At 44.4% G+C, this 25,871-nt stretch overlaps 1 long non-coding RNA gene across 2 annotated transcripts in view; it reads left to right on the forward strand.

Moving 5' to 3' along the window:
* Window positions 1–24,829, forward strand: part of LOC116649092 — a 134,896-nt gene extending 110,067 nt beyond the window's left edge. Inside the window, exons 6-8 of one of the 2 annotated variants that reach the window (XR_004302617.1) lie at window positions 17,040–17,193; window positions 18,148–18,453; window positions 20,885–24,829. This is a non-coding gene — a long non-coding RNA (uncharacterized LOC116649092). Of the gene's footprint in view, window positions 1–17,039; window positions 18,454–20,884 lie in introns of both variants that reach the window. The other variant, XR_004302616.1, reaches the window with a different exon arrangement.
* The last annotated feature ends 1,042 nt before the right edge of the window (window positions 24,830–25,871 follow it).

Raw genomic sequence — 25,871 nt, forward strand, 5'->3', positions numbered from 1 at the left:
GGACGCAGCAGGCAGAGGGCCAAGTGGAAGCTCAGCTGCACAGGGAAGATGCCCGCGGTCACAGCTCCTAGTAATCCATGACCTTGGACAACAGGGCTGATCCCAGCCTCACATTTATTGCAGGGCTGGGCCTCTGGTTTTGGTGGCATTTTTAAAGACATGAAATATTGACCACAGTAGCTTTCATAGGTGGCTCAAAAATGGACTGTGGAGTGGTGATATCACTTTTATATGTTTTAAAATTGTATTATTTCCCAGGTCTAAAGAATTAATTGGCCGAAGCATCGCACGGCTTCTAAACAGGAAACGGTGTTAGATGTAGTTATTGAAAAGTGAAAGCATTTTTTCCTGAAATTCTCCAGATCTCAACTCCTGAATAACTTGTGTTTCTTTAAATAAAATATTAGAAGTCAATATTCTGTTTTCTGAAGTGGCATATAAGTTTCAGGGACAACTGCTTCCTAATGCAATGCTTGTTCCCTTCTCTGAGGCTTAAATATACGTTTACCTTGGACAGTCAAGTACTTGGGAGGTGTTCCCACTTCTCTTTAAGGAGGTGAAGTGTCCCCTCCCGGAGTGGAGTGTTGGGCCCCTCCCCCCGCAGCATGGCACCTGCCACCGTGTCCCTGCCCATCACCCGACGGCCGATGTGTCGGAAGGGAGGGATGGATGCCAATGCATCCCAATGATACTCAAGACGGCCACAAAAAACAGAGGAACTTATATATTTCCCAGAGCTTCCAGTTAACCTGCTGGTATGCACAAGATAAATGTATAGATTTTACGCTATTTCTTATATTTGCATTGCCACCAACCACCACAGAACATGAGCTAATATTTTCTGCTGAATTAAGCAACGTGAATTCTCCCTGCAGCTTTCTGGGACTCCCTCATGCATTTTAGTTACTTCTCTAAACTCTATCCTCCACCCACCATGGGGTATTTTTAATTCTTTTCCCGTATCCAATATGCTATCAGCAATTCTGCCTCTCTGGAAAACAGCGCCCAGGAATTAGCAGGACCAAAACCCGTAATTAGAGGAAACAATATATATATACTTTCTTTGTACTCCAAACCGTCCCACTTGACCGACAGGAGCACCCGGTCACATTTTAAGTCAGTGTCAATTATGAATAATGGATTATTTGCAAGGAAACCATACAAAAGTAGATTCTGGATTTCTGTCTAGGTTAGAGTGAGTTCATGACAGATGTGATAGTGATTTTTTTTTTTTTTTTTTAAGTATCTTCATTTGCCAGGGCTGCTAGTGGCAAATGATTTATTAGCCCAAGTAATGTAAAAGGTAATGAGATAGATTGTTTTTGAAATATGAGTATCCACTGGATCTGAGAACTCCACGTCCACCCGTGGAATCTCTCCTTTATGAATAACCTCACGCGGTAGTGTGGACGGTGTGTTCCTGAGCTCAAGCCACGGAGCACCACAGACGCCTCGTCCCAGGAGCCCCCGAGGATGATTACAGCCACGGTGAGGACCGTGCTTACACTGGGGGAAAGAAAGTGAGAATACAATTGGAGGAGAGCACCCAGGAGGCTTCAGCAGGGTTCCTAGTGTTTTATTTTATTATTTTGTAAAGATTTTATTTATTTATTTGAGATAGATAGAGAGAGCATGAGCAGGGGGGAGCAGCAGAGGGAGAGGGAGAAGCAGACTCCCCACTGAGCAGAGAGCCCGATGCGGGACTCGATCCTGGGACCCTGAGGTCATGACCTGAGCCGAAGGCAGAACCTTAACCAACTGAGCCACCCAGGTGTCCCAGGATCCCTAGCGTTTTAACCAAATTCTGCCACGTGAAGCTGGGTGTTGGTTACATTATTCCTTTTCGTCCCTGTGTTCTGTGGGGGTTCTTTCTGGGTGGAGGAAACGGTGGGAAGCAAGCACCCCCGCTTGCCAGAGTGAGGTGTTGTTGCCCTTGTAGGAGCACATCGCGAGGATATGACGGCAGCGAGGCTGAAGGGCTCTGAGTTCTGGGCAGAAGAGGATGTTGCTCTGGAAAGAGTTTTCTGTGAGCTGAAGGCAGTGGGCTTAGCCCCTCTCAGTTCTTCTCAAGTCTACTTAGCAGGGCATGACTCAGGTGAATTTAGGGTGAGGGCTGGAGATGATGGAAACGTTGCTGGATCCTGATCTAGTTTGGAACAAAAGTCAGAAGACAGCCTCGGGGCTCAGATACGTGAGATGATGGAGAGCCCGTCTTCTAGAACATGAATACAGAAGAAGCCAGGCAGGCACAAACTCATGGGAATTTTGCAAACACCTCAGGGAGGGCACTGGTCGTCCCAGAGACTGTGGAGGAGAGAATATCTTCTTATTTTCATGGCAAAGGGTGGTATGGCCACAGACACCATGTGAGTTGCACATCTGCTAGGATTTTAGTTTATGTAATGACAGGGATCCAATAGACCATAGGTCCCACATGGGCAGGGCGATGTCTGTGTTTTACTGTCGGATTGCTAGCTTCCAGCACATTCCTTGGATGGAGGCCCATGGGAAGGGAGTGATGTTGCTAAGTCCAGGATCATCCAGTGGAACTAGAACAACAAAAGGCCGGTCAAGTGGGAGATAGAGCTTGGGGCGGGGTCAGCCCCTTGCTGAAAACTGGACCTGACCAAGAGAACAAAGCAGGACATACCCCGACTCTGTCTTCCTCCCCTCTCCCGGTCTACCCTCCATCCATCGGCGCCTCCCATGGGCTAAACCAAGTCTTTACTGAGATGTGATTCACATCCCATGAAATTTGCCCTTTTAAAATATACAACTCTGAGAGACAAACCAAGAAACAGACCCTTAACTCTAGAGAACACACTGATGGTCACCAGAGTAGGGGGGATGGGTGATGGGGATTAAGGACTACACTTGTCATGATGAGCACCCGGTGATGTATGGAAGTGTTGAATCACGATATTGTACACCTGAAACTAATAGAATGCTGCATGTTAATGACACTGGAATTAAAATTAAAATCTTAGTAAAAAAATAAAATATACACCTCAATTCAATGACTATTAGTGTATTCACAGAGTTGGACAACCATCACCAACACCTAATTATAGAACATTTTCATCACTCCAGAAAGACACTGTGTATCTACTAGCTGTCTTTCCCTCCACCCCCCAAACCCTGGGCAACCACCCATCTACTTTCTGTTTTTATGGATTTGACCATTTGGGATGTCTCATAAAGTGGGAATACGAGATATGTTGTCTTTCGTGCCTGGCTCAAAAACGTGGCATGTCTTCACGGTTCATCCTTTTAATGGCTGAGTAATATTCCGTGGCACAAATACATACAACACAGTTTGTTTATCCATTCATCAGTTTATGCACATTTGTTTTGTTTCTAGTCACATACTAAGTTTAAGTTTCTATCTCTCTGCAATCCATCTTAACAGTGTGGTGGGAAATGGAATGTGATGGCTATAGCATTTTCAATAAAATATCTGAAAATACATATTTATATCATGCAAATGTTAATGTCGGAGGAAGTTTTAAATGTTTCCCAGGATATATTTTTTTGCATTTCCAAGTAGATCACATTTTACACACGAGAGTAACTTATAAGGGGAGACAAAATAGTTATGGGGGCAAAACTTACCTGAAACATGTCATTTAGCAGAAGCTGATTATCTGAAATCTGGAACCAAAAGGTTAAAAACTCCTGGAAGAAATCAGTAATTTAATCCATGAAAAATCCTAATTAAAGGAAAATACTAATTCCCCGAGTCTTTGCCTTAATGAATCTTCTGGCTTGAGAACGGAATACCCTACAGAGCCACAGTGATAGAGGGATTACGAACTATTTGAATTATCCCAAATTTGGGTTTGATTCTGTTTATATTGATCTTTTGAATTTCAGTAGTTGGCTGAGAAATTCTTTTTTTTTCCCCATAAGAGCCAAGAGACAAGGCCTAAGTGTTCAAATGTGCCACCTTTTTCCCTGAAAATAAATGGTGTTTTGGATATTCACAGCTACATCCATGCTGAATTTTTGGCCCTGTAGCCAGATACCCATTGCTGGGCTAGAAATGGTTGGGGGATTCCATTTACGAAGGACGCACTGATCTAGATCTCCGTTAACTCACCAAGCAAGGTCACTGGTCAACCTTCTACGCGAGCCTCTTCACCTCCTCTACATATTTCCATACATGTGGGATTGTAGGGGAGAGCTCCAGTCACTCCAAATTCTCAAATCCTATGAGAAATCCCAGGGAGCTCATTATCTTTTCAAATTCCCAAAATGCCGATTTTAAGGCATCAATCTCCACAGCTCTCAAAAGAGCTTCAGAGACTTGTTTGCAGCCAACGTGTGACTTTTTTTCATTGCTCATCCAGCTGGACACACGGGCAACTCACCACCTGGGAAGACGGCAAGCTTCGCCATTCCAGAAATCGCTTTTGCTCACCCTCTTTAAAAAAGTTGAGCGACTCACCGTTCATAGATAAGAGCGCCATGCCACCAGGACAGTGGAGACCCAGAAGTGCGTGACCCCCTCAGTCACTGTATTTATTCACTAGCCTCCAATCATTTCCACACACTGTCAACCTGGTGACCAATGAGCCCTATTCTTCAACTCCAAAGCAGGGCAGTTTAGGGAACTCGCTAAGTACCACGCAGCCCAATTATCGAGAAGGACGATGCACAACAGAACACAAGGAGCATTCTGAGCCCAGGCCTCCGTGCGATTCTGCCGTCAACTCCACTTTCTTAAATGACCAGACAATGTGGGAAGGACAATGTGTTTTCTACAAATAAGTCCGTGCTCCTCTGTGATTCACGGTACTTTTTATTTTGTGTATGAATGCAAAATTTTATTTGTTTTCCATAGTATTAGTTGTTGCTCCCTCAATTCAGATAAATGATTTTTTTTAAATAAGAGATAATATCTAGAGTAATATAACACTATTTAAACAGGCCTGAAATCATTCTTGTTCATAAAAGTCTTGGTAACTAGGTAACTGAATTGCTCACCTGTCAACCAGATGTGATGCAGCCCTATTTATGCCTATTGTCCCAGCTTATTATTTATAGCACCTTTTTCCCACTCCTGGAAACATCCCGGTGGAGGCAATAAATTATTTCACCATCCTAATTATAAGCTTATTTCAGGGCCTTTGCTTTCTTGGTGTTTCCATATATCATTTGATTTAAGATGCTTTTCAGAATCCTGTCGGCTGAGGAGAGGGAGAGGGGGACACCCAGACCCCATGCACATGGCTGTGTGCGTGGGGGGCAGAAGGAAGCGGGGGGGTGATATGCTGGGTTCACCCATGGGATCAAGTGCCGGCTGCCTCAGGCCCTGGCCAGGCTCCAGACTCTGTGCCTGGAAACATGCAACCTATATATAAGGGCAGTGTTCACCCCAAGAACTTTCTTTTTAAGAAAATAAACAGTAGCAACCAAAATGAATAATCTTGTTCTGTAAAGCTTAGGCATGCCATTTGCTCACGACCTGCATGCCACCTGCAAAGTAATGAATACGCTCGGGGAGTCAGTGTGGAGAGGCTCCCACCTGCTTTGCCACCTCGAGAAAGTAAGCTCCTGGCTTCACAGCTGGAGCCCGCCCCAAAGCAGAAGGCTGCTCTTACCTGCTTTGCACCGGGAGAAGCCGCCTGCTCTCCACCTTGACCAGTCCTCCCAGAGAGCAAGCCCTCCAGAGACCCCAGAAGCAGCTCGGCGTCCCTGAGCTGGCTCTGTCTACTCTGAGGCTTGGGAAGCGCCCCGCTGTGGGCACCAGCACCTAGACAGGTCACGTCAGCCCCACTTCCCCACACGCCTCTGAGGACCCTGGATGGGGGTCCAGTCTTCTGTCCCAGGGCCATAGTGGCTTTTGTAGCTCTTCTTCCTACACTCCATACTTATTTATTTAAGCTCTGCCTCTCTAGGATGTGGGGGCTGGGGTCACTTTGTCCTTTTTGTTTTTTCTTTTTCCTTCTTCTTCCACTTTGGGGGCTGGACTCATCTATCATCAAATCACGCAGTGCTGAACACGGAGTAGGGATCCGCTGAAGTAGGTTGCAAAAGTGGCCATTAATGTTACCTTCCCTTATTCACACTCCTTTGCAAATGACTTTTCCGGGGCTCCCAACAAAAGTGGGGTCTCTTTCTTCACATCCTGTATCTGGACGTGGCCTTGGGGATTCCTCTGGTCGATGAATTGTTAGTAAATATCACTTAAACAGAGGATTGAGAAGTACTCGTCTTTGAAACTTATCCCCTCTTGCTCTGCAAGTCCTGTGACTGTCGCCCTTGGAAAAGCCTGGGCTAGGCTCTGCAAGATGAGCAACTCGTGGCCTGTGGCCTCCATCCCCTCTGCTGGGAGCGAGCACCTGCTGCCAGAGGCATCGTGCAGCCCCCTGACCCTGGTGACTACCCGTGCACGGGAAGCCCATTTCAGTTGAGGGCAGACCACATCTCCAACCTAGAGAATCAGGAGTAAACAAATACAGTGGGGCCCCCTTATCTGAGGCTAAGTGCAGTTGGGAAGCGGACGATTCTCTTATCACCGCTTTATCACCTCTTATCACCACCTTATCACCATAAGGTGAATAGCAGCCCGATGCAACGTCACAACACCTACATCATGCACCTCACTCCATCATCACGAGGGCACGTATCACCCCACGTCATCCCAAGAAGAAGGGGCAGTGCAGTACAATAAGATTTTGGGAGAGAAAGAGACGACGTTCCTATAACTTTTATTACAGTATATTGTTATAATTGTTCTACTGTATTATTATTGTTATTGATCTCTTACTGGGCATAATTTATAAATTCAACTTTATCACAGGTGTGTATGCATAGGTAAAAACAGTATATATAGGATTTGGCACTATTCACCCTTTCAGGTATTGACTGGGGGGGGGGGGGAGTCTTAGAACGTAAGGATAAGGAGGGATGACTGTAGTTCTCTTTAAAGCTACTTTGGTTGCGGATAGTTTGTTATGCAGGAAAAACCAATTGGTATATCCAATAAATTGCAGAAGGAATGAATGAGCAATGGTCTCAGAACTTACAACAAACTAGGCATCTGTGTCTGCATATTTATTTTTATACACATAAATCAATGTGGATATTATACATTTTTATTTCCTCCTGGTACACATTATGGAAGTTCAATTCTTCCTATTTGTATTAGAGTTCTCTAGAGAAACACACCCCAAAACAAGCCCCCCCCAACACACATATTAATTAGGAAGAATTGGCTCTGTGGTTAGGGAGGCTGAGAAGTCCCATGATCTGCAAGCTGGAGACCCAGGAGAACCCTGGTATAATTCAGTCTGAGTCTGAAGGTATGAGAACCAGGGAGGCTGATGGTGTGAATCCCAGTCCAAGAGCAGGAGACAGATGTCCGGGCTGAACCAAGCAGGCAGGATGGGGCTGATCCTCCCTTCCTGGGGCCTTTTGATCTATTAGTCCCTCAACAGACTGGACCATGCCACCCACATTGGGGAGGGTCATCTGAGTCCGCCCATTCAAATGTTAATCTCATAGGTAACCCCCTTACAGACACACCCAGAATAATGTTGAATTTGGGTCAAGTTGACACATATATTGTTATAACACTCACCTTACCGGTTGGTTTTCTATCGTGATTGCCTTCCTGAAATTACTAGTATAGATGATTTCCCACTGGAACGTGAAATATTGCCCGCCGTGTGTTCCAGAATTTAGAGGTGAAGAAACTGAGTCCAAGAAAGGATTGGGGACATGCCCGAGGTCATGGCGCCATCAGCAATAGTCCGGTCTCAGATCCAGAGCCTGGCGCACGCTCAGAGACTCCAAGGGTTGAGGAACAGTGTGACGTCCCCGGATTTTATGGGCGGTAAAGGGAGAGCAGCTCCCTATGTGGGGAGAGGTGTTTGCAGCCGAGTAGGTGCTATTTTGGAAGGCCTGAGAGCCCAGCGCGTGCCATGGGGAGGCTTGAAGAAAAGGGGCGGGTGGTGGTGATGGTGGTGTTGGTGGTGGTAGTGTGTGCGAATTCATGCTCTACCTTGAAACCTGTGGAAGATTCAGGTGCAGAATATTGCGTTGCTCAGAGGAGGGGAAACAGGTCCTTGACCCCCATGGGACCACAGGCAAAGCTACTCAGCCCAGTCCTCTGTTTTTGTAACGTCTACAAACATCCATCTGTTGAAAAGGTGTGGATGCACCTGGATCATTGGAAGAGGGAGAACCTGTGAGGAGAGAACACATGTTTACTGAAACACCGGATTCCTTACATTTTTAGTATGATTAGTGGCCTCAAGTCATTAGGTGTGGTAGCCTCTTGCCTCTCCTTCTCTCTAGAAGCCTTACATTTTGTCTCCATGTTTCAGGAGGAAGAATTCTGGTAACTTGTGTCCTGGAAGAAGGAAATCACGCAAGCCTACAATATAAAATCATGATTCGCCCAATGCACAGATTAATTTAGAAAATTTAAAATATTTATAATACAGTTTACATTTCACATTTTAGATTCTTATAATAAAGACAAAAGAGAAGTCGCACAAAGGAAAGTTAAACTTTATAAATACCCATACGTAATCAGGTTTGCTTAAAACTATCAGAATTTAAAGGCAGGGTGGATGCAAGAAAGGGGTAAATACCATAGACAAAAAGCTCATAATTCAACTGATAAAAATTACAGCCAACTCCTTACCCAAGACCCTTGTCCCCCCACCCCCAAAAGAGAAGGAGAGAGGTTTAAGTGTCTACAAGGCAATTTCTTTTTTTGGTGGGGGGAAGGGGTTGCTTTATATTCTCAGTTGTTTAAGATTTCACTGATGCCCCCTAACGCCAGCCCGCCAGCCCCCATGCCCATCTAATCAGCACGAGGCCATCCCAGATCGGCCATTGGTGGGAATCAGAATGCATCCAGCCTTAAAATGGCAATGCACTGTCCAGATTTAAAGATGCTAGCCGTTCCATGGGCTAATGGATTATTGATCCCAATGGAGGAGACATATTTAGAAGGTATAGGTTTGGCTTATGGAAGATTTTAAAGTGGTTTGTAAAGCCGTGTCAGAGAGAAACAGCACCACAAAGAGGTACAAGCTTAATACTGCTTCTATTGGGATGTGGCTGAGCTCAGACACAGAAGGTAAAAACAGGTCTTCACAGAGAGGCAAGCTTTGGGAATGTGTACCCTCCATCAGAGAAAATTGTCTGACTTGTGGCTTTTCTATGTTATATTTGGGTTGAGATCTCATGTTTCTGGATCTTGGATATGTTATTTGAAATTGAATTTACTTAGAAATATAAGTTATTGTTATTGGAAAAAAATATAATGCTAAATATAATGCTCTATATTTATTTTTATATTTGTTTGAGAAAAATTACCAAACATCTTCTGTTTTAGCCTCTTTGCTGGTAGGATATTGGTGACTTTAAATTTTATTTCTTTTTAAAATAACCTGCATGTTCTGATTATTCTAAAATGATTGCATTTCATGTAATTCAGTGTATTCACAAGAAAACCGGAATGATGATTTTAAAAGGCAAACATTATTAGTCTGAAAATGAGACTGTGGGCCAGTCTTCTTGCAGGAACATATTCTCTTACCTGCCTGTTTATTATTGTAATTCAGTCTGATGGAAAAATGATGCTCTTCACTGCTGTGATTATTCCATGTTAATTTATATTCATCCTCGCTCAGACTCATGACTCACAGAGACACATTTTTTTTCCTTAAAAGCCCTGAATGCATGAATCATTGCTGAGTGCCTCCATGATTCAGGGCATGTTTGTGGCAGAAATGCATGAATGAGTATGATGGCCATTTACTGATGAACCTAGTCAGAGTCAGCCATAAATCTGCCCAGGATGAATTCATAGGGACTTGATTAACATCCACACGGAACGAATTACAGGGCGTGTCACTTTGCGGTGCGCATGCATGATACACAATGTTGTGTTTACAATGTTATTACTGCCACCACACATACATTTGTACTTCTGTTTTTTAGTATATGGTTGTTAAATTGCCAAATTTATCATTGCGATTGTTTTACCAGTTTGAAATGAATGCCTGAAACTTCTTTTTTTTTTTTTAAAGATTTTATTTATTTATTTGACAGAGAGACACACGGCGAGAGAGGCACACAAGCAGGGGGCGTGGGAGAAGGAGAAGCAGGCTTCCTGCAGAGCAGGGAGCCCAATGTGGGGCTCAATCCCAGGACCCCGAGATCATGACATGAGCCAAAGGCAGAGGCTTAATGACTGAGCCACCCAGGCGCCCTGCCTGAAACTTCTTTAATGACTGAAACAAGACTTGTCAATAAGAGATCAGATTTAAGAAGACACAGAACACTCAAAAGAGGAGACTGAGAAATAAGAATTTTTAATGTAGAGTGATTTTCTCCTCAACCACTTTGAAGGATCTCAGATTTCCTAGCTGACCTTGAAAGAATTCTATCTCTGCACTTTGGAATCAAAATTTACCAAATCTATTCCTATCATTCAACTCTTCAAAAACTACCTCTGCTTCTAATGAATCCATGTGCCTTTGGGAGGTCACCGCTAATGGAGACAAAGAGCTCAGTCCTTCTGGTTGGATAAAATGAAGATCAACCTCTGGGGAAAATAGGGTACAGTTTCAAAAAAAATTAAAAAGTAGTTCTTCCTAACTTCTTTCTCCTTGAGAGCAAGGTCAATTTTGAATGGAATTGATACTTATTTTTTAAAAAGATGCAATAAAAAATACAACAAAGCCAAAGAAATGGGAGAGATGTTCCTACATCTCCCTCTCTCCCACTAGTGCTGAAAAGTCCTCACCTCTGTTCGCCTGCTGCTGCTGTCTCTGTTTCCTGCCTCTTCAGCTGCTGCCCCGTCCCGTCTTTTAGCTGCGGGGACCTGACCTGCTCTGGCCACACCAACCCACCCCAGGGAAATGAATGAAGTCTAGTCTGAGCCCCTGGCGCCCACCTGGAGCTCCTTTGTCTGTGATTGGTCTAGACACGAGCACGTGACCCACTCATGGCCAATGAGACAGAAGGGGGTGTGCCTGGGGAGCTGGGAAATATTTACCTCCTTAATAAATAGAAAACCAGGGGTTCTGGCTGGCTGGGTGGGAGGAGCATTGGGCTCTCGATCTCCGGGTGGTGAATTTGAGCCTCAGGTTGGGTGTCGAACTTGCTTAAATAAATAAATAAACTTAAAAAAAAAAAAAAAAAAAAAACAGAAAATCATCCACAAGGTAAAGATTTTTTTTGCTGTCCTCATATTCCTTCCTGCTGCTCTGAAGGACTTGACACTTGGGTCTGCAACAGCCATGTTGTGGTCGTGGCGGGGGGGTGGCTAGTCCTTGGAAAACAGGTGATGTGCCAGGAATGCAGACTGAGACGGGAGAACTGCGTGCCACCTTCTTCCAGATCAACCTTGAGAGCGCCCACTACGGTGGGCAGAACAGCGAGGGGACGCCTGTCCTCATTCCCAGAGCCTGGGACCCTGGCACACCGTGTGCCTGGCGAGCGAGAATAAAGGCAAGACTATCCTGCATGAACAGGGTGGGTCCAGTGTCGCCAAAAGGTCCTTAAATGGGGAAAAGGCAGGCCGGGGAGTCATTGTCACAGTGGTGCAATGTGAGAAAGACTAGACTGGCCATTGCTGGCTTTGGAGACGGAGGAAGGGTCCAAGAGCCAAGGTATCCAGGCAGCCTCTAGAAGCTGGAAAATGCAAAGAATGGGATTTTCCACTAGGTCCTCCAGAGAGGGATGCATCCCTGCAGACTGGTTGGAGCCCCATGAGGCCCATTTCAGACTTCTGCCCCCCAGAACGGTAAGATAATACCTTTGTGTTGCTTCCAGCCACTAAATGTACCTTATCGTAGCAGCATAGAAAACTAATATATCCAATTAGAGATGTTCGGTTTGAGATCAAATGGCTGTACGAAACCACTGTCAGCTCAGTTTTCTGTTCTTTCTGCCTGAGTTCCTGTTAACATGTGCGAGCATGCATCAGCCTCTGCAAAACCGAGCACCCCTTTCCTGGTTGGGGCATTAGGCACAAAGACAGTTAGGAGCTCCTGGACCGTGTGCTTTTCCTTTCCGGTGACGTGCATCTCACACTCACGCTGTGTGCCCATCCATGTTCCTATGGAAGTGTTCAGATCGATCTCTGAGAGAAAGGCCCGGTGGGTCCTGAACTTGACTGTCTCGGAGCAAACTGAGGGCACGGTCTCAGCACCGGCAGTGAGCTTGGCTCTGCTGCACCAGGCCGCCTGCTTTGCACCTGACCCGGGAGGCTGCAGCACCTGCCGTGGCCACTGACCAGTGCAACCTCCCCCTCGCCCCCCCGCCCGGGGCTGGGAGTCTTCCCAGCGCAGTAGACTCGGAATGATCCAACTAAGGGCCTTTTGGGCTCTCATGAAGAAAATTGTCAAGGTGGAGAAACGGCCAGAACTGAATATTTGAAACTAGGGACGTGCTGGTTTCTTGGCTGCTTCCTTTACTCAGATTTGTTTGGACTGAGTTCTCTGAAGCAAAGCCGAGGAAGAGACCGTGGCCATCGGGGCGATGCAGCAGTGGGGGACAAGTTCAGAGTGTGAAGGGATGGGGAAAGGGTGGATTTCTGCAGCCCGGCGGCCAGGATTCTCAGTGAGAGGAAGCCGGGAGGGTGGGTGGGACCGTCTCCCCCTTGGAGCCCCGTCGGAGATGGACGGAGTCCGGGCCGTGAGCGAGGCAGTGAGCGAGGACGGTGAGGAGCTGAGAGGGGCGATAGTAGGCCAGGTGTCATGGTCCCTGCAATTCAAAGTTGGGAGCGTGAGCTCAGTGACAAACACTCTGATGTGAGCTGGGGTCCATGGTTGAGGCTTCACGACTTTGGAAAACTGTGTGGCACTATTAACTAATGAACTGTGTGGCCTCCTTAACTGGTTAACTATGGGGCACTAGTAATGAATTAACTGTATGACACTATTAACTAGGTAACTGTGTGGCCCCATTAGCTAATGCTAGAGAGCTGCCTGCAATTATCACCCAGAAATGACAATTCCTCGTTATCTACCTGAGGGAACGAGTTCATATGTCCATCAAAACAGGAGTAAAGGGGTGCCTCGCCGGCTCAGTGGAGCGTGTGACTCTCGTCTCAGGGTTGTGAGTTTGAGCCCCACATTGGGGGTAGAGATTACTTAAAATAAAATCTTAAAAAAAAAAAAGCAGGTGTATGAAAATGCTTATAGTCACTTTTCTCATAATATCTAAAATCCAGAAATAATCTAAATGATAATTAACAACCGAATGGATAAAAATATTGTGGCATATTTATACAATAGAATATTATGCTGAAATTAAAAAGGAAAAAAGAAAGAATGATCACTACACAGACAGCAGCTTGAATCTCACAGAAATAATGTTGAACCAAAGAAGCCAGTCTGAAGACCAGAATCTCAGACTCTGTGTTATTCTATTTATAAGAGGTTTAAGAACAGGTACAATTAAACCATGGCAGTGGACGTGAGAAAAAGAGCTCTTTTGGTGGAAGGTATTGAGTGTTTAAAAGGATAAGAAGGCGTCTTATGGGTTGGGGTGTATGTGTGTGTGTGTGTGTGTTCTCCTGGCCAAAACCTTCACTGGTAAATTTTAATCATTAACTATTACAATACTAGCTTTCGGTAAGGATATTGTCATTTATCAATATTATCATTTACTGCAGATTTAATTTATATCCCCAAGCCTCCCAGTGGGTTAAACCAGACACAATATCAGTTCTCATTATATTAACACGTTATGTGCACTTCTATACTTTTTAAATTTTATTTATTTTTTACTCAGTTCAACTGTTTATTATTAAGAAAAGTACATCCATATTTTTCTTTTTTTTTTCCACTAACACAAGGATTAGTGGGATAAGTCAACTTAGCTGTTCTTTTTTGTTTTGTTTTTGTTTTTTTATATGTATATATATTTTTGAATTTTATTTTATTATGTTATGTTAGTCACCATACAATACATCATTAGTTTTTGATGTAGTGTTCCACGATCCATTGTTTTCGTATAACACCCAGTGCTCCATGCAGTACGTGCCCTCCTTAATACCCATCACCAGGCTAACCCCTCCCCCCACCCCCCTCCCCTCTAGAACCTTCAGTTTGTTTCTCGGACTCCACAGTCTCTCATGGGTCATCTCCCCCTGTTCTTAATGAGCAATTCCCTCTTCTGTAACGATGTCACCAAGGGAAGCCTATTTCCTCTGGAGGCGAATTCGAGATGGGCGGGCTCATGGTCTGTAATGCTTTCAGAGTTAGAAAGGAAGCCAGCTCTCCATCATTCCACAAACAAGTGTTTTGTGATACGTGTTTCACATCACGATCTACAATCCTATATCCGGCTCTCAGTGAGCTCCTTGGTGCAAGTGTTTTCTATGGGAAGAAAGTTGCCAAGGGCAACAAACCTGCCATGTGCAGACATTTTGTGGTGGGACTTTCTAATTGCTGTGGGACTCTGAACATCACCACCACTGTAGGTGTGCCAACCAAAGTGTGAGTGAGTCACCGTATTAATTCAGCAAGCCTGGGTAGGATAGTCACAAATGCAAGACTGTAGACGTGATCTTGGGTCTTGGGCAAGCCCTTCACCTCTCTGTACCTCATTTTTCTTACACATAAAATGGGGATAATATCTTCCTCCTTACACTGTTATGAGGGTTAAACATTTTTAATCTATATTAAGTGCTTAGAACAGTTCCTGGCACAGACTTGGTGCTGGGGAAACTCGTTACACGGCAGTAACATGTGACAGCATCATTACCTGGCTGTGCTGTGACAATGGTGCTGGGGGTGGTGGCAGGTGGAGTGGTAAGGATGACCCCAGCGCCCCTCGCCCTTGTACATCCCCCTCCCCTCGGAGCGTGGGTGAAATCATTTAGGGAGATATTGATGTGGGAAACAAAGGAAAAGAAAAAATTAAATTTCCTTCCTACCTACAGCCCACTGACGAGTCCTTGAGACAGGCAGAGTGACCTTCCTCTAGGGACTCAGCTGCCTTGATGTTGATACTTTGCTGAGGGCAAAAGGCAATCTTAGCCCAAATCCAAGGATCCTGTAAGTCTACTTTAACATGTAAAAATTGCTTTGGAAACTTCCTTTATCTCTACCCCCTCAAGGTACGTGTTGGCAATCATCCCCCAAGCATATGGCCCACCGATATACATCAAGGGTCTCATGACTAAGGTTTTATTAGACAGTAATAAATTACCTTTCCCAACAATAGCTAGCCCCCTCAAGGCCCTAGAAACCTTGCTTCCAAAATTGCTAGAGACTTAGACTATCCCTAACCCCTTCCCAGCTTGAAAGTATATAATGGGCCACTCCTCATGACCCCAGCTCAGCTTTCTGCCCACAGGTCCTGTCCCCGTGCTTGAATAAAACCACCCTTTTGCACCAAAGACATCTCAAGAATTCTTTCTTGGCTGTCGGCTTGGAACCCTCATGTCTTTCCTATAGCATTATCACTCCTGCAGGTGTTGCATCTTATATGGCAAAAGGGAGTTTTCCTCGGTGGTCTAATCTAAGCACACGGGCCTTTTAGAAGCAGAGTTTTCTCTGCCTCTGGAAGAGAGGTAGTGGAAGAAGAAGTCAGGGACAGCAAGCATGAGGGGGCTGGACACACTGGTGCTCGCTGGAAGGTGGATAGGGCCCCTGGCTGACAACTCACTGAGAAACAGGGACTGCAGTCTTACCACCACAAGGCTATGATTTTGGCCAAGAAGCAAAGGTGATTGGAAGAAGATTCTAACACAGAGCCTGGAGAAAAGAGCCCAGCCGACCAACACCTCGATGGTGGCCTTCTGCTTCCCTGAGCCTGGACCCCAATCGAGCCTACTCGGTCTTCTGACCTACAGCACTCTGTGAGAATGAATAGGTGTTATTTTTAACACCAAATTTCACTGCTCCATAGTGGGAATTTGCTATGCAGCAATCAGAAAACTAATATAATGATAATGCTTAGAAGCAGGGGGGATGCAAAATGATGCTTCACAATCGCTAATATGCACAGACCAAACACTACCTACCGGGCTCTGGGATAAGTGCTCTGCTTGATTTATCTTATTTAATCTCTCCACGATGCTGTAGGGTACATCCTCTTATTACCACCATTTTGCACTGGAGGACCGTGAGGCTCAGCTAGGCTGAGTCCCCTGGCAAAGGTCATACGGAGAGCAGGTAGCTGAGCTGGGATAGGATTCAAGGCATGTCAGGTGTGGGGCTCACATTCCCAACCACCCGGCAATAGGGCCCAGTGTTTGTCTTTATGGGAATGTTAAGTCCATGAAGACGAACACGACAAGCATTAATTCTATAGGGCACTTGGGAAAGCATGCAGGACTTTTCGAAGGGCACATGTAGAAAAACCCCTCTATTTTGGGAAGACATGTCTAAGGTGGTATATTCTAAACTGCAGTTTAAAAGATCCACTATAAGAATTGTTTTATTCGGGAGTTTTCATTTTGAGGATGGACCAAAACCTGACTCCATCCTCCACCACTGGGATGACCACCGCACCCCTGCGTCCGGCTCATGATTTCAAGCGTAAGGCTCTGTGTTCGGTCTTATAATCATTACCAAGAAGTATTTCTCTAACTGCTTCAGACGAATTAAACCATGATGAAGTTGAAAATGAGGCATAAATGACATTTTTGTGCCAGAAAATATTCTGGTGACCTCTTGCCACCTCATACGGCTACTCACTTCGTTGGGTTCAATTAGTGAGAAATTGCAGGACAGTGGGCAGCGCTCTGGGACCAGTGGTGCTCAGAGCCACAGACCCGGCTCAGGCTGGCCATTACCATAATCACCCTGCAAGCAGCAGACGGGCTTCAGGGAAACCAATATCATTATCGCATTAGTGTTCTTCAATTGAATTGTAATTGCATGTAGTTTTGTTTTGCATTTAATTAAAAAATTTATCTTAGTTGTATACTTCCATAATGGCGATAAGCATGAGCAATCTACTCCACACTTTCTGAGTGGGAGAGTCTCGGGGATATTATACCAATAATTTCAAGGAAGACTCAGGGTCGGTAAGAATTGTGTTTTCTTATTGAGGGTCCATGACATCGGGGCGCGTGGCCACTGCTTTCAAGCAAGACCATCAGGGCAGCCTCCCACATCTCCCCTTTGCTCAGACTGCCTTCATCCTTCTCGACAAGGAACCTGGCTCTTCACGGATGGAACTGCAGTGATGTGAGCAGACAGGCAGGTGAATGTGGGGTCCTGATGCATGGACCGACTCCACGGGGGGAGGCACGGAAGCGGGGAGAACAGGGTGCTTGGAGGTCAGATAAGCTGACCGTTCATTCATCCCTTCAATTCTCAAATCTATGAACTCAGTGGTTTCCAAACTTTTCTGCACATTAGCATCACCCAGAGAGATTTTTAAAATCTCCCTAGTTCCAAAAACAGACAGAGGCGACGCCCTGTACCAATAACATCAGGATCTCCAGGTGGGGGGAGCCAAGCCTCAGTGTGCTTCAGGTTTGGAAACCACTATGCTAACCCCTTTTCCATTTCTAGTAGATTCTGATTTTGCTTGGGTACCCTTCTTTCCACTCAGCCATGGGACCCAGTAGGGCTGAACCGGCCCTCAGATCTAGGGCTGCAGAAGCAGATCAGGGTGAGGAGTCCCCGGGCAATCTTAGTTGCTCCAGAAATATCCATATGACCGAGGTTGGCCCAATCACGTGGTGGGCACGTTGACTTTATGATTACATGATTAGGAGTGGTTTGTTTGTTTCCTTATCTCTCTGTGATCAAAAGAACATGCAGCTTCCATCTGCTCTGTTCAGCACCTTAAGGGGAACAGGACCTCAGCTGTAACCGTCCAGACAGGTCGTAGAGCAAAAAGGTAGGAAGAATCATGGTTCTATGTGGACATTGCCGAGCTGCTGAGTCCACCAAGCTAGATGTCTCTCCTGCCTCAGTTCCTCTCCCTCTGCAAGACAACACATTTCCATGGTGCTCACATGGGTCTCAGGTGCCGTCGTCCTGCTCATACCCAACCTGGGCTGGTGGGTCTGGTGTGTGGCTTCACATCCACTGAGTTCCCAGCCACTCCCAAGATGAGTGGTACCTGTGCTATAAGCCCCCCCATGTCCTGGAGCTTTGAAATAGTACCAGAAAGCGTGCTTTGTGTGTGTGTGTGCTCTGCAAGCAGACATCTTCCTGCATTTGAGGAAGGAAGAACAAGAAGAGGCAGAGGCTGCTAACACCGAAGCCTCGCTCATGAAAAGCATGCAGTTGTGGAATTGTCTGCGCTCCTTCTGCATCTGACGGCTCACTGATCAACAAGAAATGATGGCGACAGCTGATACGTTGGTCCTGATATCTTGCTCTGAGATGAAATTGAAAACAATGTTTCTGAATAAGATAATACTATGTATGCTTCCCTGGAAAAAAAGTAAACCACGCCCTGTGGCCAGTCAGCCTTGGAGTGTTTGAACATGGCTTGAAAGCGTAGCAGGTAAGTGGGAGGTTGAGTTCAAGTACTGACTGCTTTTCTGCATTCTCCAAGACATGGACTCAACTAATGGAGCTTTTGTTTAATTTCAGTTCTTTTTAAGTAGAAGCATCCACATGTTCATTGTAGAAATATTTTTGAAATATAGTAAAGTGTAAAGTTGAAACTTAAAAAAATCCCAGTAACAGACATAGCCACTGCTCTTACTTTACTTTATTTACTTCTCATTTTTACATCAGTCATATATAAGCCAATATAAATATGTGTGCATTTAAAACATTAACTCCCATTTTATTTTAGTGCTTTAAAACTGTCCTTATATCCCTGCTTTATGACCTCAGTATATTCTGAACATATTCCTATACTAGTAAACATACTTATTTTACTTACTTACTTATTTTTTTAATTTAAATTCAATTAATTAACATATAGTGCATTATTAGTTTCAGAGGTAGAGGTCAGTGATTCATCAGTTGCATATAACACCCAGTGCTCATTACGTCACATGCCCTCCTTAATGCCCATCACCCAGTGACCCCATCCCCCCACCCACCTCCCCTCCAGAAACCCTCAGTTTGTTTCCTAGGGTCAAGAGTCTCTTACGGTTTTCTCCCTCTCTGGTTTCCTCTTGTTTCATTTTTCCCTCCCTTCCCCTATGATCCTTTGTTTTGTTTCTCAAATTCCACCTATCAGTGAGATCATATGATACTTGTCTTTCTCTGATTGACTTATTTCACTTAGCATAATACCCTCTAGTTCTATCCATGTCTTTGCAAATGGTAAGACTTCATTTTTTTGATGGCTGAGTAATATTCCATTGTGTATATATACCCCATCTTCTTTATCCATTCATCTGTTGATGGACATCTGGGCTCTTTCCATAGTTTGGCTATTGTGGACATTGCTGCTATAAACATTGGGGTGCACGTACCCCTTCGGATCACTATGTTTGTATCTTTGGGGTAAATACCCAGGAGTGCAATTGCTGGGCTGTAGGGTAGCTCTATTTTTAACTTTTTGAGGAACCTCCATACTGTTTTCCAGAGTGGCTGCACCAGCGTGCATTCCCACCAACAGTGTAGGAGGGTTCCCCTTTTTCCTCATCCTCGCCAACATCTGTCATTTCCTGACTTGTTAATTTTAGCCATTCTGACTGGTGTGAGGTGGTATCTCATTGAGGTTTTGATTTCCCTGATGCTGAGTGATGTTGAGCATTTTTTCATGTGTCTGTTGGCCATTTGTAGGTCTTCCTTGGAGAAATGTCTCGTTCATGTCTTCTGCCCATTTCTTGACTGGATTTTTTGTTTTCTCTGTGTTGAGTTTGATAAGTTCTTTATAGATTTTGGATATGCCCCTTATCTGATAAGACATTTGCAAATAGCTTCTCCCATTCCATAGGATGTCTTTTGGTTTTGTCAACTGTTTCCTTTGCTGTGCAAAAGCTTTTTTTTTTTTTTTATCTCTTCTAGTCCCAAAAGTTCATTTTTTCCTTTGTTTCCCTTGCTTTTGAAGGCAAGTAAACACACTATTTTAAAATTAAACCTTTCCTATCCAACTGTATATTATTATCATCATCCTGTTGGGCTTTTTTTTTTTTTTTTTTTAAATATTTTATTTATTTATTTGACAGAGAGATAGAGAGAGAGCACAAGCAGGCAAAGAGGCAGGCAGAGGGAGAGGGAGAAGCAGACTCTCCACTGAGCAGGGAGCCCGACGTGAGGCTCGATCCCAGCACCCTGGGATCATGACCTGAGCCGAAAGCAGCCACTTAACCGACTGAGCCACCCAGGTGCCCCCATCCTGTTGGGCTTTTAAACAATCTTTTAAGTTACCCCTGATTGGCAAACATAATAGCATCCTGGAATTGTTAAGCTCTGGATTCAAGTCTAGTGGGACTTGGGAAGTGTTTGAGAGCTCTGAACTCTGCTTCGAACTTGCCTCCAGGATCTGTCCAGCAGCTTTTTAAACGTTTGGATCATAGAGCATAGCGATAATCATAATAATAACAGCAGATGTTTGCTGTTGCCCCTGATGAGTGTTAGGTGTTCCTCTAAGTGCTTCACACAAGTTAGCACATCCAGCCCTCACCCTCCACAGGTAAGTATATTGTGATATCCACTCTATGTGTGGGCAAACCAAGAAGCAGAGAGATTAGATGGGACTCTGAAGGAAACACTCTTAACAACCTTATAGACACCACCTCCACTGATAGGGTTGTGTAGCCTCTAGACCTCAGGAAATCCTAATTTGGGACCCATACACAAGACCCTTTGAGCTACCAGTGGAGGACACACGAAGGTGTTTCCACATTTATGGGGTAACCTTAGGAGTACGGCATTGACTTCCTCATCAGCATTCCTTAATGAATATTTCAAATTCTTATCTAAGACGTTGTAAAAAACAGTACCAAAATAATACTTTTCTCTTCTCATAGGGGTTGTCGTTGATGAGCAGACTGATTATTGAGTTCCTTCTGTGGGCCAGGCGCTTTGCGGGGTGCCAGGTAAACACAGTGGCGAAGGAGAGACATGATGTCCCTGCCCTCCGTCCGTGTGTTTGTTCGCACACATCACACGTGTGTGTATATGTGTGTGTGTGTGTCTAATGGACTTCATGTGGAGCAGAAAATGAACTCATTGGGATATAAAAAGGGCCCCAAAGTAGATGATGTAGAGCAGGGAACTGAGAGGGGGTGTGTGTCCTTTGACATTCGCACAGACCACCACAGTGTTACCTGGGTGGGGGCCCCGTGAAGGGGCCCCTGGGGCACACCTGCCCTCAGTACCCGTGGTCGGGGCACGTCACCTTGAGCCTGGAGCACATGGAAGAAGGGAGGCTTCCTGTGGTCACTAAGGATCTCTGATCCATCCCCACGTGGGGAATTCAGCCCTAGAGTTCCCCCTGGAGGGGTCATTAACATCCCAAAGCCCCTGCAAAGCTATTGGCATTAAGCTATTGGGCTGCCTGAAGGCAGAATGCATCTTATTTGACAAACAATGACCAAAACAGCTGGAGAAACAAAGCTGTGAGGAGGGAGGAGAATAAGACAGAGGACGAGACTGGGCAGGAAGGCCTGGGGCTAAAATGATTTGTCTTCTAGGAAAGGAAGGCTGTGGGCAGAGGGCTCCCCCCCAGATATCAGGGAGATCAGTCATTAAAAGCTTATTAGAATAATGACTCCGCCACCGACCTGGAACCAGCTAATAGAGAGGATGAAGTTGGTCCACCACCAGCTTTGTCTGAAGCTCTTCTGTCACACAGCATCCTTCTGTTTTACTCTGCCAAAAATAATTAACATAATATAACAGCCTGAAGTCCAAGAATGTGTGTGCTGAAAGCCAGAGTCTGCTGTACAGGGAAGGGAAAGTGAAGTTCCCAGATTCTAGACTCTAGAGCCCGGAAGCCTGGAAAGGGAGTTCTCCAAATCTAAGATTTATTTCAGATGAGCTGTTAGGAGGCATTGCTTAACATCTCAAACATCCGGGGGCCTGTGGCAAACACGTGGAGAGCCCTACACGTATCAGCGTGCTTCCCTAAGTTTCTTAGCTTTCCTGAAACCTACCCAGGGCTTGTGACTTGTTCTGGAAGGGCAAGTGTCCTATGTCACTTCTGGGAAGAGCAACTTGAAAACTGGGGTTCGTGCTCCAGAGATGCAGCTCTAAGACAGAAATCAGACCCCAAAACCAGGTCGCATGTGCACAAGGAGTAAACCTTTAAAATGTCAAGCTACTGAGATCCAGAATGTGTCATGGTGGCTGGTGCTAAACACCCCGACTGTTCGAGACTGTTCTAGAATGCCGCTTCCCAAGGCTTTTCCCCAGCTCTCTCTAAAAATACAGGAATGTCTATGTTTTCAGTCAATGTGACCCAGAAAGGGAATTTCTGTGCTGCAACCAGAGGCCCTGTAGAGGAATGTTAGTTACCAGACTCTAAACTAGTCTTTACATGTGCACAGCGGCGTGACTTTGCAATCAGACGGAGGGTTGGAGCTCTCTGGGCTTGTAGTGATGAATTATGTTCACATGGGCTAAGCAGGTTCCATAAATCCTAAGAAATTTTTACTGACCGGACTGTGACTAGAGCTTGAGCCCCAAGTCTGACATTTCACACACCTTAAATTAAAAATAATGAGTCCTTCTTTGACCATTTACCCAATGGGTAGATTAAAATATCAGAGCTGTAAGAGTTTTAAAAAATGGCCTTAATGCATCCCTGCAGTTTAAACCAAACATTTATTACATTCCATGGACTGTGATGGACCCTGGGTATTCGGGAATAAATGAGATCTGTCCCCTTTCCACAAGGGGCTTATATTTTAAGTGAAAAAAGAACACAGAAACTAAATAATTAGATGCATACAATAGACTTATATAAAAGTTTCTCTGGGGCTTGGTGCATGAGTCCTTAACACAGGCTGAGGTCCAGGAAGAGCTCCTCGTTGGAGGTGATGATCTGGTTGGATCATGAAGGATGCCTGGCAAGGAACACAGCAAAAATGATCCAGGGAGAGAGGATTGAATGAATTGGTGTGACAGCGTGAAAGGGCTTGGTGTGGAAGTAAATAATAAAGAACATCAAGCCCGAATATGACGGTTACTGTGTGTCTGAGCCTGGTCTACATTCCTCACACCTGTGAGCTCCCTCACTTTGAGCTGGACATTGCTGGAGGATAAGGCAGAGAAAGGGCAGCCTACAAAGCTGGGTGCCTCAACCGGGAAGAAAATCTATTTTAGTGAAGATGAGGTATATTCGAGGTTAAGTCATTAATAAATGATAAATATGTTTAAAGTGCTTGAAAAGCATTCGTGTCTGTCTGATACTACATGATGGGGTATACTGTATTATTTTATGTAGAGTGTATTATATCAGTGGGTCGAGGGGAAGATATCTTGGTCAGTAATATGTATGAAAACCCAAGCAAAGGAACGAAGAAGTAACTGTGGGAAGGCTGATGACCAAAATTCAGTGATCCAAGTATGTACTTGGAAGGTAAACTGGTGAGTGAAGATATTTTGGGTAAAACAGAAGTAGTATGTAAACATCTCTCTGGATTGGCCCCTGTTAAAAGAACTCCTTCCTGTCAATGTCAATTTGCATCAAAACAAAAGCAGATCCCAAACAAAACAAAACAAAACAAAAAACAATCCAATGCACATGAAATAATAGCAATTGGTAATACAGTGACCCCTGGTTTTGCAGGCTCCTTTGGGGGAAGGACTAGGATAGAGCTTCGGTTGGAGCTGGCCTCGTGAAATCACAGGGTGAGTCCGATCCTAACCAATGCAGGGACAGGGATGTACGGAGAGACAGGCCAAGAGGACCTGAATGTCCTCACACAGACAAATCCTGGTGAAAGAATGTACCCCAGGCTCTAGCTCTTGTGGTAGCAGCTGTTCTGAGAATGGAAATGCGTGTGCCTTGCTAGGATTTATACCCTCATTTCAGGATGAAGAATGCTGAGTTGCTCCATGGGGAAGCAAGATGGTAATCTGATTTAGTCCTTTTCTAGTGCTTTGCTTTTATGAGTCTACTCTTGTTTTTTTCTTATCATTGAGACATGATACATTCACCCTGCACAAGCAACAAGATTGTATGTAAATAAGAACATCTCTGATCATATGCAGATGGCCCTCATTCTCAAATATTGCTCTTGAGTTTTGGAATGGAATGTCATGTGTTTCAAATCTTGGAACACTTTTAATGAGAGAAAAGTCATTGTAAGAAATATTACATCCATATGGTTAAACATCACATCTGTGAAGATATGGAATTTTATGTGTTTTCAAATCTGGTATAGAATATAAACCCTTGGTTGGTGTCTTTAATATATAAAGAACCCTCCCAAATGAACAACAGAAAAAAGAAAGAATACAGATAGAAAATTTACCAAAGAAGAAAATAGAATTGAAAAATAAAATTCAACCTTTCTAATCACAAAACACAGTAAATATACCATTTATATGGAAAATGTTTTTAATTACACATAAAATTATATGCACAAAAAGCTAATAGCCTGAAGTTGAAAGAAAGACTGCATTTAGTACAAACTATGTATTAGTAAAAACCGTTAGAGAGATTTACTAATACACACTTGTTGTAGGACATTTTGTAATATGTATCAAGAGCCTCACAAATGTATGACCTTTAATTTAGCTGTTTTATTTTTTAAAATATTAACCTTAAGGTTTTAATCACATATTGGGCATATTTCAGTTCAAATATAATTCCTTTCTCCCTTGCTTAAAATAATGAAAATTGGGAACTAAAATGTCTAAAAATTATGGACGGGTTAAATCCATTTCTCTTTGTTCAACTCTGGGATTTAAGCAAAAGTTCAATGATTTGCCGATATTGATAGGCAGGCTTTTTTTTTTTTTTAAGAATGACTTTTCTTTTTTTCTTCAAAGATTTTATTTATTTATTTGTTGGAGAGAGAGAGAGAGAGAGCACAAGCAGGGGGAGTAACAGGCTCCCCAATGAGCAAGGAGCCCAAAGGGGTACTCGAGCTCAGAACCCCGGGATCATGACCTGAGCCCAAGGCAGCCGCTTAACCAACCGAGCCACCCAGGCATCCCAATAGGTAGGCTTTTAAAACAAACTCTGGAATGTTGATTTGTCTGGACAGAACAGAACTCTGTCAATGCTGCTTTCTAAACATGACAAAGATTGGCCATAGCTAAACATTACCTGCCTTCTTTAGACCATCCCAGCCTTTTCCCCATTCTTCCAGTACCCGCCACTCCTTACTGATCTGCACTTAATTACTTCAATCATTCCTTTACCTGTCTGGACCCTGTAAGGATTTGAGTTTATGGATTTTTGGATTATCTAACTCCTAGTTCATCCATATAATATAATATGAGTCAGCCAATAAAAAATGATACTGTTGAAAACTGTACTAGTAGAGAAAGATACACATGATGTAATAAAGTGTCCAGAATGTCATAAATCATTATTTACAACATGATGGTTTTCTTGGCTCCAAAATGCATTTTTGCAAAGAACAAAAGACTAGAACGATTTGCACCAAAATTTTAACAGCCTTAGGATGGGAATAGCTGGCAATTTTTACCTCTTTTTTTCTGTTTATCTGTGTTTCCCTAAGTTTTTATAATGCTCCCCTCTGCTCTCATCGCCTCCCATCCCTCAGCTCCACTCCATTCGCTCCCTTGCTACCGCGGGAAGGGGGGGATGCTTCAAGCCTGGTTTTCCTCCTTCAGATGCATCACCTGGGGCCTTGGCTCCACCCTGGAATGCTCCGCCCTGCATCTCCATCTGACCTGTCCTCAGTCTGCTTGCTGTCTTGCCCCTCTGACATCCTGCATCTGACTCCAAGGAAGCGAATGGTTAGGAGCAGGGGCTTGTCCTCCTGTGCCGACTACTTTGGCAGTCAGCCCTCTGGGTCCCTGTCACTTCATTCT

This window comes from Phoca vitulina, unplaced genomic scaffold (genome assembly GCF_004348235.1).
Source record: "Phoca vitulina isolate PV1807 unplaced genomic scaffold, GSC_HSeal_1.0 scaffold46, whole genome shotgun sequence".
Lineage (NCBI taxonomy): Eukaryota > Metazoa > Chordata > Mammalia > Carnivora > Phocidae > Phoca > Phoca vitulina.